This window comes from Symphodus melops (genome assembly GCF_947650265.1).
Source record: "Symphodus melops genome assembly, chromosome: 4".
NCBI lineage: Eukaryota > Metazoa > Chordata > Actinopteri > Labriformes > Labridae > Symphodus > Symphodus melops.
In genome coordinates this window covers 1333408-1352781 of record NC_136694.1, presented here as the reverse complement: position 1 = coordinate 1352781, position 19374 = coordinate 1333408, and the positions used below count along the sequence as shown (strand labels likewise).

General features: G+C 42.5%; 1 long non-coding RNA gene across 1 annotated transcript; it reads right to left on the bottom strand.

Moving 5' to 3' along the window:
- Nucleotides 1-201: 201 nt before the first annotated feature.
- LOC306822756 lies at nucleotides 202-1853 on the bottom strand. The gene is made up of 2 exons (XR_013778948.1): nucleotides 1566-1853; nucleotides 202-739 (listed from the first exon to the last, which is right to left on the bottom strand). It is a non-coding gene; the product is annotated as an uncharacterized lncRNA (long non-coding RNA).
- Between the last annotated feature and the right edge of the window lie 17521 nt (nucleotides 1854-19374).

Here is a 19374-nt window from a genome sequence, read left to right as displayed (position 1 = left end):
TGGATCTGTAAAGTGTGATCTGATGTTATTTCATTCAAACCATCTTTTGTGTGTCAGTGATTGTCCTGACTGTCGACCTAATCTGTGCTAAGACTTGTGTATATAGGACTCTAATAAAGAGATGAACACAACACATGCAGAAAGTGATAAATACAGAAAAGGATGAGGAATTTGTTTGTAGAGAAAGTTCAGTCAGGAAGACGATATTTTGCATGTTTTATTGTTTGTTCTCATTCTTTCCTGTATGACAGCAGCTGTTGAAGCCATGACTTTGATTTATGTTCCTTCAATGATTTCAGTCTATAACCATCAGGACTGACTCTGTAACCTCTGAGGAGAATCTAGAGTTCATTTCCTGACACATGAAGCACATGGTCTGTGTTGGATCAGCAGCAGCTGAAGATCAGAGAAGATGTGATGAAGCCTGGATTACATTCATGAAGTCATCCTGCATTAAAGCTGCAGAGAGGAAACGTCACAGCTCCAAGGATGTGGAATGAACATGCTCCTCAGCTCGCTCCAAAGTCCAGGCGCTTTCTGTTTCTTTCTCTGTGTGTGTCTTTAATCTAAAATCCAACAGCATTACCTTCAAATGCAATGGCTTCCTTGAGGTGAACCTCTGAAGTCTGGCTGGTTTGAACTTGTCTTTGGGACAGAGGGAGCAGTGGACCTGACTGCAGCATGTCGTGCAGCGTTCCACTGCAGGCTTTCCACCTCACTGAATGATCCAATGATGCATCTAAAGAGGATATAAAATGCATTCTGTTACATGAACTTCAATTCAAATGAATGTATACAGCCTGCAGACGTAGATTGTCTTTCCTTACAGGTAAAATGGACACTTGCAGCAGGTAGTGTACATGAGGCCTTACGTATGTAGAAGAAGAAATAATGACTATGACACTACGGGTTCAAGTCCGGCATTCAAAAACATAGTGAAGTGAAAGTGGCTGAAAGAAGACACTTGAGTCATTTAGTATGTTATGTTAGAAAGAGCATTGACTAGTATCAACAATAAAAGTAGTGATGGTGCAGAAGCCTGCTGTTTCTCTGTCATTTCACTTCCTATTCCTTTTGTTTATATGCTTTAGTACACAACAGAGGTGAACAAATACACATTTCAATTGTGCCATAAAGTCCTGACACCTTGTGATCCCACTTGTGCACTTCAACAGGTGATATCATGAATGAGCTGGTCGACCTCTGGGAAAACATCATGGTGTGCTGCTGCATCGTGTCGGTAGCTTGGCTGTCTCACATATCACGTTTGTGAGTTCAGAAAGAAACGTTTGCAACAACAGAGTTTACAACAATGTTTTATAACGCTGCAAACACATACATGCCAACAGTGACTTTACCTTATGCACTAAAAAGTTACTAATCACTGACAACTTCAAGTGTTGATACTAACCGCTTTGGTGAAAGTGAACGTTGATTTAAAAGGACAACCCAAACCGACATCATGTCACATCCGGTAATCTGCATCATTAATGACTCCTGTATTGATGAAGAACACAAGAAAGCATGGATTTACTTTCTGTTGAGAAGCAACATCAGTAACTCACCGCTGCATATGTCGACTCGCTGCTCTTCGTCCAATCAAAAAGCAGGTGAAAACGTCCTTTCAAGTTGTCCCTTCCTCGTGGTATTTTGCGCTTCATATCAGTTAACACAGCTCTGAGGGAGAAACTGTGCAGACATGTGGCTCTTTGTTACATAACACAATCCAGCTGTGTTTCAGAGCAGGCTGTGTGCGGCCAGGAGAAATACAGACCAATAAACAATCAGCTGTTTAAACACAGCCGGGATTTTTAATGCTGCTGTCTTACGGGACCAATCAACAGACTGCAGTGTTTAGCTCCACCTTTCACCCCGGCTGTAGTGTCGATGGACACGCCTCTCTCTCTCTCTCTCTCTCTCTCTTTACTGTACCCTTTATAACAAGTTTAATTCTTTTAAAAAAAAGATTTTATTGAATCTTTCTTGAACCAATCAAGGAATCGATGTGGAGTGATGGATCGTTGAACTCCGAGGTCTCCTCATTACAGAAAAGGCGGCACTTTTCATCTGATTTAAAGCCAGATACTGCTTCCTGACAGTGACTCCGCCCACTGAGACATCTCCTGCACACCCTCTGTAAAGTAGTGCTCTCAGTGGTTCAATTCAGCTTTGTATAACTTTATGTCTTTCAAGCAGCAGGAACTGAGCCATCGACTGGAGGAGTTGGATATCAGCATGTTAAACATTCAAACTTCTCCCTGTGAAGACGGAAGAAGAAGAAGAAGAAGAAGAAGAGAAACCTCAGTCCTCACAGCTTCATGAAAACCAAACTGAAGAGAGCAGAGACACACAGCATATAAAAACAGAAGCTGATGGAGAGGACTGTGGAGGAGCAGAACCAGACAGAGACTTTAATCCAGACAGACATTTACAGCCACAAACTTTTCACTTGCCAATAATTCAGCTGTTCAGTGTGTAAAATAAGTTGTTCTTCTCGAGCAGCTGTTGTGGTACACATGAGGACCCACACGAGAGAAACCCTTCAACTATTCAATTTGTGGTAAAACATTTGCACGAAATGGAGATCTGAAGTCCCACATGGCAGTTTACACAGGAGAGAAACCATTTAGTTGTCCAGTTTTTTAGTAAAAGATTTGCATGAAATGAGGATCCGAAGTCCCACATGGCAGATCACATGGGAGAGAAACCATTTAGTTGTTCAGGTTGTGGTCAAACATTTGCTCTAAAAGGACAGCTGAGGGGGCACTTGGCAGTTCACACAGGAGAGAAACCATTTAGTTGTCCAGTTTGTAGTAAAATATTTGCACAAAAATAGAGATCTGAAGTCCAATATGGCAGATCACATGGGAGAGAAACCATTTAGTTGTTCTGATTGTGGTAAAACATCTGCACTAAAAGGACAGCTGAGGGGACACTTGGCAGTTCACACAGGAGAGAAACCATTTAGTTGTCCAGTTTGTAGTAAAATATTTGCACAAAAATAGAGATCTGAAGTCCAATATGGCAGATCACATGGGAGAGAAACCATTTAGTTGTTCTGATTGTGGTAAAACATCTGCACTAAAAGGACAGCTGAGGGGACACTTGGCAGTTCACACAGGAGAGAAACCATTTAGTTGTTCAGTTTGTGGTAAAAGATTTCCCTGGAATAGAACTCTGATGCTCCTCTTGGTAGTTCACACGGGAGAAAAACCATTTAGTTGTTCAGTTTGTGGTAAAACATCTGCGCTAAAAGGACAGCTGAGAGAACACTTGGCTGTTCACACAGGAGAGAAACCATTTAGTTGTCCAGTTTGTAGTAAAATATTTGCACAAAATGTAGATCTGAAGTCCAACATGGCAGTTCACACAGGAGAGAAACCATTTAGTTGTCAAGTGTGTCGTAAAAGATTTGCATGACATGAAGATCCGAAGTCCCACATGGCAGTTCACACAGGAGCGAAAACATTTAGTTGTTCAGTTTGTGGTAAAACATCTGCACTAAAAAGACAGCTGAGGCTCCACTTGGTTGTTCACACGGGAGCAAAACCATTTTGTTGTTCAGTTTGTAGTAAAAGATTTGCATGACATGAAGATCCGAAATCCCACATGGGAGTTCACACAGGAGCGAAAACAGTTAGTTGTTCAGTTTGTGGTAAAACATCTGCACTTAAAAGAAACCTGAGGGGACACTTGGCCGTTCACACAGGATAGAAACCATTTAGTTGTTCAGGTTGTGGTAAAAGATTTCCCTGGAATGGAACTCTGAGGCTCCACTTGGTAGTTCACATGGAAGAAAAACCATTTAGTTGTTCAGTTTGTGGTAAAACATCTGCACTAAAAAGACAGCTGAGGGGACACTTGGCGGTTCACACAGGAGAGTAACCATGTTGTTGTTCAGTTTGTGGTAAAACATTTACACTAAAAGGACAGCTGAGAGGACACTTGGCAGTTCACATAGGAGAAAAACCATTTAGTTGTCCAGTTTGTAGTAAAATATTTGCACAAAATGGAGATCTGAAGTCCAACATGGCAGTTCACAATGGAGAGAAACCATTTAGTTGTCAAGTGTGTAGTAAAAGATTTGCATGAAATGAAGATTCAAAGACCTACATGGCAGTTCACATAGGAGGGAAAGCATTTAGTTGTTCAGTTTGTGGTAAAACATCTGCACTAAAAGGACAGCTGAGGGGACACTTGGCAGTTCACACAGGAGAGAAACCATTTAGTTGTTCAGTTTGTGGTAAAAGATTTCCCTGGAATGGAACTCTGAGGCTCCACTTGGTAGTTCACACGGGAGAAAAACCATTTTGTTGTTCAGTTTGTAGTAAAAGATTTGCATGACATGAAGATCCGAAGTCCCACATGGCAGTTCACACAGGAGAGAAACCATTTAGTTGTCCAGTTTGTAGTAAAATGTTTGCACAAAATGGAGATCTGAAGTACACCATGGCAGTTCACACAGGAGAGAAACCATTTAGTTGTCAAGTGGGTAGTAAAAGATTTGCATGAAATGAAGATTCAAAGTCCTACATGGCAGTTCACATAGGAGGGAAAGCATTTAGTTGTTCAGTTTGTGGTAAAACATCTGCACTAACAGGACAGCTGAGGGGACACTTGGTGGTTCACACAGGAGAGAAACCATGTTGTTGTTCAGTTAGTAGTAAAACATTTACACAAAATCGAACTGAGGCTCCACTTGGTAGTTCAGTTTTCAAGTTGTTTTCAAACTGTTTGTTTTGCTTTCTTCATAAAAAAACACTGTTCTAACATACAATAAACATTCTTGATTGCAATATTTTTTTGATTGTATTTTGTAAATTGGCAAGTTGTTCATGATATTTACTGACCCACTTACAGAGTGCTTTATGAAACATTTCAACTGTGAAAGAAATCCAACGAGAGCAGAGGTTCTGATACCCACAAGCATCCAATAAGGATTGAAGTGTTCTCTGTGCAGTACAGGATTTGCTAAATCAATTGGAGATCTGAGGCGACCTTTGGCTGTACAGAGAAGAGAGAGACCAGTTCGATGTCCAGTTTGTGGCCAAAGATTTGCACGAGCTGAGACTGACACACTGAGCTTCTGTCTCTCTCTCTGTACGTCATTTTCTGCACGTCTCTGAATTTACATCCTAATCATACCATGTATCTTTCAAAGTTCAAAGGTCGAGCATATCATGTTGGCACATTATAAACAATCCAAACAATCACTAGAGATGCTACTCTGCATTAGAAGTTACGCTACACATGTTTCACATCATCAACACGTCCTCTCTTCTCCTGTCACTCAAACATCTCTGCTTCCTGTGACATCACTGCGCTCCTTATAGGTGTGTGTGTGTGTGTGTGTGTGTGTGTGTGTGTGTGTGTGTGTTTCTCACAGAGACAGATCTGGTGCTTGTGTTTTTTCTTTAGACTCTGGCCGTTGTCGTCTTTTAAAGGGATACTTCACCCATATGCATTAAGCCTTGTATCATTAGAAACATGGTTGTATTTTGTAGTAGTTTTTAATGGTTGTGCATCCAGCCTCATTTTGCACTGAGACAGGAAAGCTTCTTATCTCTTTGTCTTAAAAGGAGCCTCCAATGACACAAAAAAATCCTCATTTTGCATCATCGGAGGCTGATTTGGATAGCAGCTGTGAAAAGGCATTGCTAGTTCCTTTAGCAATTTATATCTTTTCATCCAGTTTACTTTGAACAAGCAAAGTGGAACACATTTAAAGGCCCGTCACATAACGACTTACCAGAGCCGGCCCAAACCCACTTGGTGCCCGAGGTGAGATTTGAGCTGCTGCCCCTTGAAGCCTGTTGCTACCAACTCCACCTCCAATCACAATATTCATGCACTTCTAAAAGACTGGCACACAGCTTGACCTTCTACAGCTCGGCTTTATCTCAAGCTGATATTCAATGGTACGGTCAGTGTCACTGTCACACTCGTCTGACTCCTCCCCCACAAAGAGCGGGTAGCGAGCAGCGGTGTTGTGATGCGTCAGCTCGAGCAGGGAGCATGAAAATGAAATCTGTTTTCTTTGCTTCTATTACTGAACGAAAGCGTGAAAATGAGGTTCAATCAAACAACAGGAAGTAAGAGCCCAACTAGCAGGGAACATTCCCACAAGAACATCTGGAATATGTTTAAAGGACATGTTGAAGATGGTCATCATTCAACATCATGTCCCTATAATGTGAACTGTTAAAGGAAGATTAGGTCAGATTTGACACAGCAGAAATCCAGGATATGCTCTGAACATATCTGGGAGTCATGACTGTCTACAAGGAGTGACAGGCGAGTTGTCTGTGACGCTGCCTGAGTCGTATCTACGTCATGTTCACGTGGACGCGCTGGCTCCTCCCCTTCCTGTTTAAGTGAGGGAGGAGAGAAAAGAAGAAGAACAGACTGTACTCACTGATTATCTGAAGCTCATAGAAGCCTTTTGAGATCATTTCCTGCTAGCACAACAATGCAGCCCAGAATACTAAACATGAGAGTGACCTTATTATTTGATATCAATGAAAGTCATTAGTATCACTACATTCTTATCAGTAGTAACAAGAGCTCCATGTTAAGGAAGGAAATCAAGTCTCTGTCCATGTTGCTATGAGGAGCTCTACCTGAAATAAAGAGTGAAGGATCCAAGATTAGCTTGATGTCCACAATGGGACTTCTTTCTTTTTGTACGTGTGTCGTTTATGTGACGGTGGATTTTAATGGCGTGGCTCTGCCGTGGTGAAAATGGACTACTAAGAAACGTTCCCCGGTGCCTTCTTAGCGGTGAAATAATCCGGTCCTACCAAGAGGTTGGAATTGAAATAAAAGGAAAAGATGCTAGCAGGCTAGGAGTAACAACAGTGAATGGTTGTCACATTGAGAACGGTTGCTCTGGCTCACCTTCCTGTCCACTCCAACATCAACATGAATCCACAATAAGTATGATAGTACGACCAATGATGACTTGTTCCTGTTCAGATTCTTCATGTCTAGCCTCGATCCCTGAGCTGAAGGAGCAGCAGAAACAGCTGTGCTGCAGGTGACACAGGTGAAACCACTCCCTCCTATCAGGCCTCTCAGAAGAGGAGGAGAGCTCATTGATCACTTTGCTCTCCAAATCACACCTGTTTCCTCTTTCTTTGCCCAGCGCGTCCACAAGTGACTCACTGTTGAAGTTCATGAGTTCAGTGATTCACTTTGTTTGTGACGCTCAGGCAGACTTGATTTATTGTTGATGAAAACATCAGCCTGTGTTTAAGGATACATGTGTGCCTGTTTGGATGATTGAACTTTATTTACAAGGATCTTGTGAAGCAGGCAGATAATGAATTGTTCCACTTTATTTCTCCTGAACAGGAGCACCACTTGACAAATGAAGGCTTTGAAGGGCGGTCTAAGACATTATGATATATCTGCACAGTGGAGAACCCTGGTTTGCTGGTGCAGATCTGATTATCATGCCAGATGGAAAACTATTGAAGAGAAGTTGTCAGAGAGCGTCCCAATCCAGGCATGTTTAGGGGATCAACGATTGGTTGAAAAGCTCCTGGATAAAGGTAATAGCTGGATGAATTGATCCCTGAAAACATGGTTCAGTATTATCAGCAGGACTGGCCTGTCTGATGAAATAAAGATACTGAGGTGGTGCTGGCATGACCCCGACTTCACCCCCAACAAACTGGATGTTCCTTACAAGTGATGGACCAAACAAGGCCTCTCCTCTTACTCTTCTTTTTTTAACCAGTGTTGTGAAATGTTTAATGTTAAATGATTATTAACACACCTCGTAAGAAAAACAGGGCACCACCTGGCTGACCAGGAACAACTATATTAATTATGGGAATTAATAAAGTTATTAATTATGAATTTTTGATGAAGTTATTAATTATGAATTAAATCAACCTCATATCTGAATTATGAATTCTGGATCAATCGACTACCTGAAATCACACGAACAAGCTTCTGAGTTTTATGTGCAGAATTTAATGAAAGAAAAGGTGAACAATAACAGAATAATAACATGAATAAAATGTGTTATGAATGTGGAACCAAAATACAGTGACTGATATATTTGATGAAGGTGAACACCAGAAATGATAAATGTTATTATGACGACTTGAGTATGGTATTGTGGTTTAACGTTTGTCTGATAAACATGTTAATTTAGTTTGGGACAAAAAGCGGAGTGAACAGAGGAAAAACTTGAGATTAAAGGATAAACTGAACTGTGGGAAGTAAAAAGGACACGATGTGACACGACCCTCTGCAGGTTTGACCAGCTGTTGACTGCGTCTTACTTTGTTGTAGAATCAACGAATCCGCCTTTGAGGGACCGAAGAATTCTGCGGTCCAGAACTGCTTTGACAATTCAGGTCGGAGTCGGTTCTACTGTGCAATTGGGTCGCGTCCTGAGTGTCCAACGGCCTCCCGGAGAGCTCTGAGATTTATCCAAAAGTATTTCTGTTGATGAACGACCGTTAACTTCCTGCTAACTGAAATGGCCAATTCAGTTAGTTCAGATAACGAGATCGTTTAAGAGTCAATGGTGGGAAAAGGAATAATTCCAAAAATGATGACAAACGATTTAATTAAAAATGCGCGTGCACGAGCCTTAACGGGAGTTTCTCAAGGCTTAAAAGTGCCGCTGGTAATATTGAAAACTTGGATAAAACAAAGTTGAAAAGACGAACGGAGAAACAAACAACAACTTAGTCCCTCTCTGCTGGGAGGGACTAAGACACAAGTGGAGGACACTTGGATGCAATGAAGGGAACTGAGATGCACCCATAGACTCTTCTAGCTGCTGGAGGAATTGTGGCTCACAGGAAGCAAATCACTACCACCTGTTCTGTCCTAAAAAACACAGCTTCTGCTTTGAGATCCACAGAGAACCAACAGATGTCTTTAAAGTCAGATGTTACCCAGGAATGGGAACAAGTCTTCCTTGCTAACTTGCATTCATCCACTAAACCAAATACTCATTTGGAAGCCTGAGCATTGCTGGCAGAAAGGCCATAACAAAGAAATGTTCCTCCACCAGTGGAAGACTGCAACCATGTAGTTCATGGAATCTATTCAATGACACAGATCACTTGTTCTCTGAAGCTTCACAAAAACTCATTTGAGGATCTCTGGATTGTCGCAAGAGCGCGGGGATCTCGGCTAAGCAGTTGCCGTTTTTAGGAATTATTTTAATATCCTAGTTTGTTGCTCTTATTTACTACTTGACCTTGAAACCTCTACCCTGCCTCACTTTGATTGCTTGGTCTGGGCCGAGTGTGAATCTCGTCAGGAGGACCACTAACTGCCTTTCATAAAGATATCGCTGCTGCCTTGAACTAGAACATCAATATTGGTTTTTAGGAGCGGTTAAAGAAATACACAGTTGTCAGTTTATCTTTAAAGTTATTGAGTTATTACAGTTTTAAATCATTCCCCTCTATGGTCAGATCATAGGCTGTTAATACTGGAAAGGCCTCCTTCGCAGCCGTTACCTGGAGGGGACTCTCCTTGGGTCTCTCACACCTTAGTGGGTCCTAACCACTTTAAAGCAGAGTGTCCCTCCCCAGTCTATGTTTCCTCTCTGGTATTGGAACAATGGGGACAAAAAGCTTCTTACCTTAGTCTTCTGTCCCTTTGGTCCGTCGTGGTCCAACAAGAGGAAAATATAAGATCTAAAAGAAAAGGATTTTGTTGGAAAGTCCTTACAATGGAAGGTTTCCTTTTATTTTATAATAACACAATTGATTAAATACAGAGATTACAAAATAATACAAATGCTACAAAAGAGTGCTATTCTCACAGTGAGTGACTAGAGCTAAATAAAAGAGAATATAAGTCAGTTGATCACAGGTGCAGAACAAAAGTCAAGTCCCAAAAAGGAAGACTGACCCAGAGAGAAGCTTGTGCTTCCCTCCTATATACTCTGGTTGACTCTACATTTACATCATGAAAATTTAAATATTCATTTTGGGTTACGTCAAAAGGAATGTAGCAAAACAAGACATATATGGTTATATGTGTGTTTGTCATGCAGCTGCAGGACACTCCTTTATCTCTAGCAGGGCACTTCTACATACCCCACTATGTGAGCAGTCCAGTACCCCCAATAAGATTTACAGCCTGCACTTACACAAGCGGTTTTATGACCCGCCAACTATTCTAAAACATAATAATATGACACTCCTTACAATGTTATATATCACGTATCTGCACTCCCACAGCCCTGTAGCCTGGATGTAGCACCAGAAACGTCCATCGTTGTTTCTCCTCCAAATGCTGATTCTGCAGGTTCTTTTAGTATTTCCAGCCAGGTTCAGAGGGTCTGAAATGGGTGAGATGTCTTCCACCAGGTGGGATTCGGATTTCATCCTGTCCACTTCGGGCTCCGTCTTCTGAGCGGCTCGATGGGATGAGGTACCTGGTCTCACAAAACGAATGTCAGCCCATATTCGGGGTCCATACTTCAGGTCATTTATGTTGTATTTATGTGCAACTGGTTGGCCTCTTCTACTAGACCTCACTGCAAAGAACTGAACCTGGGGTTGTACTCCAATGCTGCCATCTACCTGTGGTGGGTTAAGGGTTGATGAATCCCTTGTCCCAGGTTTCACCGAGAAGGTGTCCTGTTCAGGCACTATCACCTGGAAGGACATCTCCTTATCCTCGTCTCCCCTAATCACTAAGGAGTGGTTAACACACTCATTTCTCTTTCTTTTATTACCTGTCAACTTGTTTGGGGGATTTGGATTTGCACTCATTGTCCAGTTGATTTATCAACTGGAAGAACTTTTTTAGGAGGATTCCAATTACACTCCAACTGTGGGTTTGTTCTATGTGAGCGAAAAATTCTCTTTGTTGTCACTGCTTTTGGTGCATCACAATAGAGACAGGATTCGCCATCAGGACAATGTCCGAAGTCATGGCAAACTGCAGCTATATGTGCTGGAGCTTGATCATGGTCATCAAGGTACTCCTTCACACCTCTATTTGGATTGCATCCATAACAATCTCCACAAGTACAAAGGACAGGTTCTCCCATGTCAAAATCCAATTCTGGTGGCTGTAAAGTTAATATGTCCAATTGGTCTGTCCCTGCTCCCAAAGTAACGGGAGTCGATAGACTCAGATCTAAACTGATCAGTTCCTGCATAAGTGGGTGCAGAGGGCAGTCCTGCTCAGTGGCCACCAATTGAAGACGGCGGGTGCCCCCCTCCTCTGCAGTTTCCACACTGAGTGTGGTCTTCTCAGTTTTCTGGTTCGTTGCTTTCTTGATTCCTCCTGTGACATCAGCCCAAGATCTTTTGTCACCTCCCGATTCAGTCTCCTTTGGACCTTTAGGCTCAGGTGTTTCCTGGGTTTAACAGAATTTTGTCACAATTATTATCATATCATTTGTTCGAAGCTTGGGTTCCATGGCCATGTCATATTTTCCTGGTTATCTAATTATGTCTCAGATGAGTACTCATTAAATATGAGTTGAAGTCAGGCTTTCCTATTTTCCTCCATTTTGATTTTGACTTCTGCCTATTGATAAATCCCATAACAGGCGTTAGGGATGATAATCCTACTATCATAAAGCAAAATGAAAAGAACATAAGTATTACGATTTCAATCAACATTTCTCTTAGTGATTGCCTGCACTGTATATCATTAATCCAAAACACATGATATATTATGAGCAAAGCCATAACCATGATGAGAGGACTTACTATGCCAAGGTAATATTCCCAATTTGGATTTAGAGAACATCATCATGTGTCCTACATTTCCAATGAGTCCTATTATCCCAAAAAGGCTAGTAAATGCCTTAAGTGTTACTCCTCTGAACATGAGAAATAAATAAATAATAGATACACTGGGTGTTGTTTTGCCCAGAAACACCCTCCCTATACTGAGGAGGGTATATATTACAGTTTTTATCAATACCAATGCTAGACCTTGATTGTCCATAAGACACAAGATAATGATCATCAAGAATCCTATAACAGGGCCTCTTACCGTGGGCACGAGTTCAGTTAGTGGAGGAAGTTCTCTGGTAGTATTCCCATTGATAGAGTTGTTTCCTGCCATGTCTGCTTCCATCTTAGGTTTCCTCTAGGCTATCTTCTTCTCACCTTACTTGATGTGTGCAGCTATCTCTCTACTAATAGACTGTCTAAGTTTCCCTTGTTGAGTGGTTATCATAAATGAGGATACATTGTTTCCTTTTCCAAAATTCTGTTCATTCTCATCTATGTCCTATTCTCCACTTGAGTAGTTGGAGTCTTCTAGTTGACACTGGGTTTGATTAGTCCCCTTAACCGACTTTATCCAGCATGAACAATTACTAATTTTGTGCCATGCAGCCCGAATGTTTCCCCACATATCCTCTGTAGTGGTTCTGTACTTCACTTGAGTACAGGTCAGGTCTTGGGCATGATTCTGTACATTTTTAATGATACCATACAGAAGAAAAGGTTCTCCTTCGCTCCAAATCTGATCAATTGTGCTATGGCTTACCCTCTCAGCATCTAAACTCTCAGGAGCTAAATAGTACACGAGATCAATCCAAGTCCATGTTTCCGCTCCTGTGATATTCTCAAACTTCCATCCCTGAGTTATTTGTGACCTATTTATTTTCTCTTCAGGTATGAGTGCATCCCATAGGGAGTCCCACTGAATCTGATCAAATCCTGAACTATTAGCATGTCCCATGCTATGAGTCTTAGGGATCTGGATTTCTAGAAACTTCCAGGTTACTATATATACATTATTTCTTGTGACCGTAGCCGCTGTATATTCTACTGGAGACCGTTCTAATCTAGTCAGTAAGTATCCCACTAGGGTTGGTAGGAAAAGGATCACAAGCAGGGTAGCCCTGGAGACGCAGATCCCCCTTTTATTCTTCTTTCCAGATGTCCCTTCTTTGGCCTCATCCACAGCTCGCTGTTCCTCCGCCTCCACCGGTTCACTGGCTGGAAGGGTTGCCATCTTCATGTGTAGCTCCTTGGCTAGTATCAGGGAGACATATCTTTACATAATGTGGCTCTTTAATTTCTAAATAGAAGTTGAAGGCCCTCACTGTCCCTGTTTCTTTTGTCCTGAATTGTCCTACAACGCAGGCTACTGGGTGATATTTTCCATCCATACATTCCAGGCTAAGAGAGAAGGTAATTTTCTCGTATGCATAGGTCTCATTTGTTTGTGGTAGAGTGCCTGACGTAATGCAGTCCCATCCACAATTGGGAGTAGAAGGGCTCTCCCAATCTTTCTTGACTACATTCCTTGCTGGGAAACCCTTTATTACCCTTTTAGCTATCAGTTCTCCAAGGATCCTGACTGTCCCTGGCAACTTTAGGAAGGGAACTTTACTCTCCTGCCTGACTGGTTCTGGACACCAAGCTTTTATTTCGGCAGCTATTTCTTCCTTACTATATTCCCATCCTTGTCTAAGACATAGGGCCCCTGGGTGTCTGCACACTGGCTGAGCTATTCCTGCACAACATGAATAAATCCCATATCTGCCAGCTTTGCAGCATTCAGTCGGCCTAATTCCTTGATGATCTATTCTACATATGTTGTATCCCATTAATTTTGGTTTGCATCCTCCGCAGCAGGTGAGTTTACAAGCTCCTGACATCTCGAATCCTGCGGTGCTGGGTGTTGAAGGTGGAAAATCAGTGGGCCTTTCCTGCTGAGGTCCTGTCCACTTAGTTTTAAAGATGACAACATTACACGAAGCACATCTTCCTGGGTAGTAAGGAAACCATGTAAGGTACTCATCCTCCACATGACCAGGGCGGCTAACCCCCAAATAGAAGCCGTCCCCATATCTACCAGAGAGACATAGCTGACCTCGGGAGCAAAGGTCTCGAGCCACAGACTTAGTTGTATTGTGCTGGGTTTTTCCAGAGGTGCTATTTTCTTTTGGGTCCAAAGTCCCACCCCTTAGACCCCTTTTCAGAAAATATTTCTGTTTTTTATAACCCAGCATTATGAACTTGTTTAGGGTGGACTTTTAGGCCACTTTTGGTTGTTATTAAATTTCCTTTTGTGGCTTCAACGACTTCTTTGCTTATTAGGTTATGTGGCACCGAATTCCCTTTAATCTTAGGTCCTCTCTTCACCCAGATCAGATCTCCTTCGACAAGAGGGAGACTCTGATTAGAAGAAGAGGGAGTTGCACCGTCAATTTTGGGTTGTATTAGGTGAGGTCTGGAAAGAACTCGAGAACAAATTATTGTTCCAAATGGAGTATCCCATTCCCTCCCTACTGTTGATAATATTAGATCTTTTACTGTTCTTATCGCACGTTCAGCTATTCCATTAGTGTTACTTTTATAGGGTATGCTATATACTGCTTTAATCCCTAAAACCTCTAACAGATGAGACACACGTGAGTTTTTGTACGGTGATCCATTATCCATTCTTAGTGTTTTTGCATTTTTACTCGTGGTGAAAAATCTCCCTATACAGTTAGATATTGTTCTACCTGTTTGTGCCTTTAGGGGGAATATTTCTCCATCTCCTCCAAAATTATCTACAATAACGAGAAAGAATTTATGCCCTAATGCTCCTTTATTGGGCATTACTGCAATGTCAGAACTATAGTGTAAACCTGGTTGCATGGATTTTATGGGGAGAGGGATGTGGTCAGGATGTCTTCTCCCTCCTTTCTGAGAACATTCCTCGCATTCATTCTTAATTTTGGTGAACAATTCTTTTAATTTGGATATATGAATTTTTTGTTCTTTAAGATAGTTTCTCATTCTGAGTAGTCCTATATGGCCTAGTTGTTGATGAATACCTGACACTATATCAACTCTATCAGCGTCTGGGATTATCCTAAGGCCCTTGTCATTCTCCCATCGGCTGGGAAGTATCATATGTCTGGTTAGCATAAGACCACCCCTGGCCTGTGCTAACTCATCTACTTTCCTGTTTCCTTCGTATTTCTCACCCTTCTCATTAGTATGGCTATGTACATGTTGGATCATGTTTACACTAACATCGCAGGAGCCTACACCACGACCCCCCTCCCCCACCTGGGACAGTCAGACCACCTTTCTTTGTTCCTCATCCCCAAGTATTCCCCACTCATCCAACGTGTGAAGCCATCAGTGACAACGATTAAAGTGTGGCTCAGGCTACCTTGGGCTCTCACACAGACATTGACACCTACACTTCTTCTGTGCTGGATCAACACCACCATCGACAGTGTAACAACATGGAAGCAGATCACCACGTACCCAAACCAGAAGCCATGGATGAACAAGGAGGTGCGTCTCCTGCTGAAGGCCCGCAACACCGCCTTTAGATCAGGTGACGCAATGGCCTACAGCTTGTCCAGGGCAAACCTGAGGAGGGGTATCATCAAGGCCAAGCACTGCTACAAGCTGAAGATAGAGGAACACTTCTCCAACTCCGACCCCAGACGCATGTGACAAGGCATCCAGGCCATCAGTGACTATAAACCCAGCAACTCCACCCCGATGACCACAGATGTCTCCTTCCTGAACGAGCTAAATCACTTTTATGCTCGTTTCGATAGAGACAACAAGGAGACGCAAACCACGACCAGACCTCCTGCAGACAATCAGCCCCTCTCATTCACCACCACAGACGTCCACGCTGCACTGAGCCGGATCAACGTCCGAAAGGCTGCTGGTCCAGACGGCACCCCTGGGCGCGTGCTTAGAGCATGTGCGGAGCAGCTCACTGGGGTTTTTACGGACATCTTCTTTTTTTTTTTTTTTTCTTTTTTTTATTAATCTTTTTTGGTTGGGAATGCAATAGTGAATACAAAAGATATTACACTTATTACCCTTTTTTTTTTTTTCCTCGTAAGAGAAAAAATAAACAGGGCCCTCAGGAGAAGGCCAAACAGTAGGAACAACGTCTCTGACAGCAATAATAATAGTAATAAAATATTAGGAAACATTAGATAAATAAGAAAGAAAAAAGCAATAATAAATATAATAATATAACAATATATACACAAGTATATGCAGCCAAAACCTGGATAGACAGATAAGAGCAAGAGAAAAAAGCAAAATAAGTGGATAATTAAATAAATTAAACCCAAAATAAGGTACAGGTGAGTGACAATGAAGTACAGTACATTGGGTTACATAAATGTGGTAATGGGACAACGGTGGCATCTACAATGTAAACAAAACAAAATGTTAAAAGAAAAAGAAAATAGATAAATAAATAACAACAAAAAAAAAAAAAAAATAATAATAATAATTTTAAAAAAAAGGAAAAAAAAAGGGTGGTGGGGGGGGGTGCGTGGTGGCAGGTAGGGGTATCAGTCAGGAGGCAAGGTTTGCAAAGAGTTAAAGTAATCTATGAATGGCTTCCATTTACGAAAAAATTTGGCAGTGTTACCTTTTACAGAGAATATTATCTTTTCTAATTTAACAAAATGAATAACATCTCTAAGCCAGCGGGCAATCGATGGGGCCTTTGGGGATTTCCATAGAAATAAAATACACCGTCTTGCTAACAAAGATGTGAAGGCCAATATATCTGACTGTAGAGGGTTTATATGGGAGGAATCAACAGAAAGCCCAAATATAGCTAGGAGGGGACTCATTTTAGTGTTCATCCCCAGAACTTTTGACATGATTGTGGTATAGTCGCTCCAGAATTTCTGTAGTCTGGAACAAAAGAAGAACATATGGCTTAAATTACAATTAAAGGCATGGCATTTATCACATTGGTCTACAACATTAGGGTATATTTGGGATAGTCGGGATTTTGATAGATGAACTCTGTGCAGCACTTTGAATTGTATTAGTCCCAGCCTAGCACAAGGTGTGCTTGAACGTATACTATTAATGGCTTCATCCCATAACTGATCTGTGAACTTCAAACCCAGCTCCTGTTCCCAAGAACTGCGAGGTTTAGTAGCTGAGTGACCATCAAATGACATTAGTTGTAAGTATATTTTAGATATTAGGGATTTCTGACTGGGTTTCAACAATAAAAGATCCTCCCATGGTTGGTTAACAGGGAGAGAAGGATAACGTGGGAATAGGGTAGAGGCACAGTGTCTGATTTGGAAATAGCGGAATAGGTGAGTCGTAGGCAAATTAAAATCTGATGTAAGGTCTGAAAAATTAGAAAAAATACCATCCTTATAAAGATCCCTGAAGTGTTTAATGCCTCGACTCTGCCAGATCCCAAACGTATTGTCAATAAGTGATGGGGGAAACAAATGATTTTTAACGACAGGTGTCAGAGTGGATGGTGACACAAATTTAAAATACCGCCTAAATTGAAACCAGACCCTAAGGGCGGATAGCACCACAGGGTTAGTTGTAAAACTGGAAGGGTTCAGTGGCAGGGAAGAGGAAAGTAAAGCCAATGGGGAAGATGAGGATAATGATTGTGACTCCAACCTACACCACAACAGTTCTGGAGATTTAAGCCAACAAATCAATTTATGAATATGTGCTGACCAATAGTAATGCAAAAAATTGGGTAATGAAAGACCACCACTAAGTTTGAGTTGTTGCAACAATGAGTATCTCACCCTGGGTGCTTTCCCACCCCATAAAAAGGTAGCAACATATTGGTCAAGCGATTTGAAGAATTTTTTGGGTAGGAATATAGGGGTGCATTGAAATAGGAAAAGAAATTTAGGCAATACAGACATTTTTATTACATTAATTCTGCCTATCAATGACAAAGGTAAGGAGTTCCACCTCTGTAAATCAGCCTTGACCTGGGTCAACAAGGGGGTGAAATTAGCAGCAAAAAGAGCGGGCAGAGTACGGGTAACATTAATCCCCAAATACCTAAACCCCGACACACTAAATTTAAAGGGAATCTCTGATTGTTTGAGTGACAACGCGGATTGGTTTATGGGATAACATTCACTTTTAAGAAGATTGACTTTATAGCCGGAAAAGGAGCCAAATTTAGGGGCGGCAGTAGCTCAGTCTGTAGGGACTTGGGTTGGGAACCGGAGGGTCGCCGGTTCGAGTCCCGGCACGGACCAAGTCCGGAAATTGGTCTGGTAGCTGGAGAGGTGCCAGTCCACTTCCTGAGCACTGCCGAGGTGCCCTTGAGCAAGGCACCGAACCCCAACAACTGCTCTGGGGCGCTCTCTGTGGGCAGCCCCCTCACTCTGAGACCTCTCCATTAAAATGCAGAGTGAAAACCGAATTTCCCCTCGCGGGATTAATAAAGTAAATGAAAAAAGAAAAAAAATAGATAAATTTATTGAGTAGATCCAGAATTTTTACGGACATCTTCAACCTGTCCCTCGCCCAAGCAGCTGTGCCAGCATGCTTCAAAGCCACCTCCATTGTCCCAGTCCCGAAACACTCCAGCCCGACAGGCCTGAATGACTACCGCCCTGTAGCACTCACCCATCATTATGAAGTGCTTTAAGCGACTGGTCCTAGCACACCTGAAAATCTGCCTCCCACCCACACTGGAACTATACCAGTTTGCCTATCGCAGCAATAGGAGTACAGAGGATGCGGTCTCCACTGCGCTGCACTCTGTGCTCACACATCTGGACAATAACAACACATACGCACGAATGCTGTTTGTTGATTTCAGCTCAGTATTCAACACTGTCATCCCCTCCAAGTTGAACACTAAACTTGGAGACATGGGCTTCAACACCTCCCTCCGTCACTGGATAATGGACTTTCTGACCAACAGACCCCAGTATGTTAGATCAGGACACACCTGCTCCACCACCATCACACTCAACACAGGCGTACCACAGGGCTGTGTGCTGAGCCCATTCCTCTACTCCCTCTTCACCCACGACTGCAGACCTGTACATGGATCCAACACCATCATCAAGTTTGTGGACGATACAGCGGTGATTGGCCTCATCAGCAACAACGATGACACAGCCTACAGGGAGGGGGTACAGCATCTGGCCCCCTGGTGCGCTGACAACAACCTGCTTCTCAACACCAGCAAGACAAAGGAGCTCATCGTGGACTTCAGGAGAGAAAGGGGAAGCACGCACAACCCCATTCACATCAACGGGATGGCTGTTGAACGTGTCTCCAGCTTCAAGTTCCTGGGGACCCACATCACAGAGGACCTATCCTGGTCCACTAACACCTCCAGTCTGGTGAAGAAGGCTCATCAACGCCTCTTTTTCCTGAGGACACTGAAGAGACACCACCTGTCTTCAGCTGTACTGAGGAACTTCTACCGCTGTGTGATTGAGAGCATCCTAACCAGCAGTGTCACAGTCTGGTACGGAAACTGCTCTGTCACGGACCGTAAGGCGCTACAGCGGGTGGTTAAAACAGCACAGCGCATCACAAGGTGTCCACTTCCTGCCATCGAGGATGTCCAGAGGAAACGCTGTCTGCGGCGAGCTCACGGCATCCTGTACCCTCCTGCCCTCCGGTA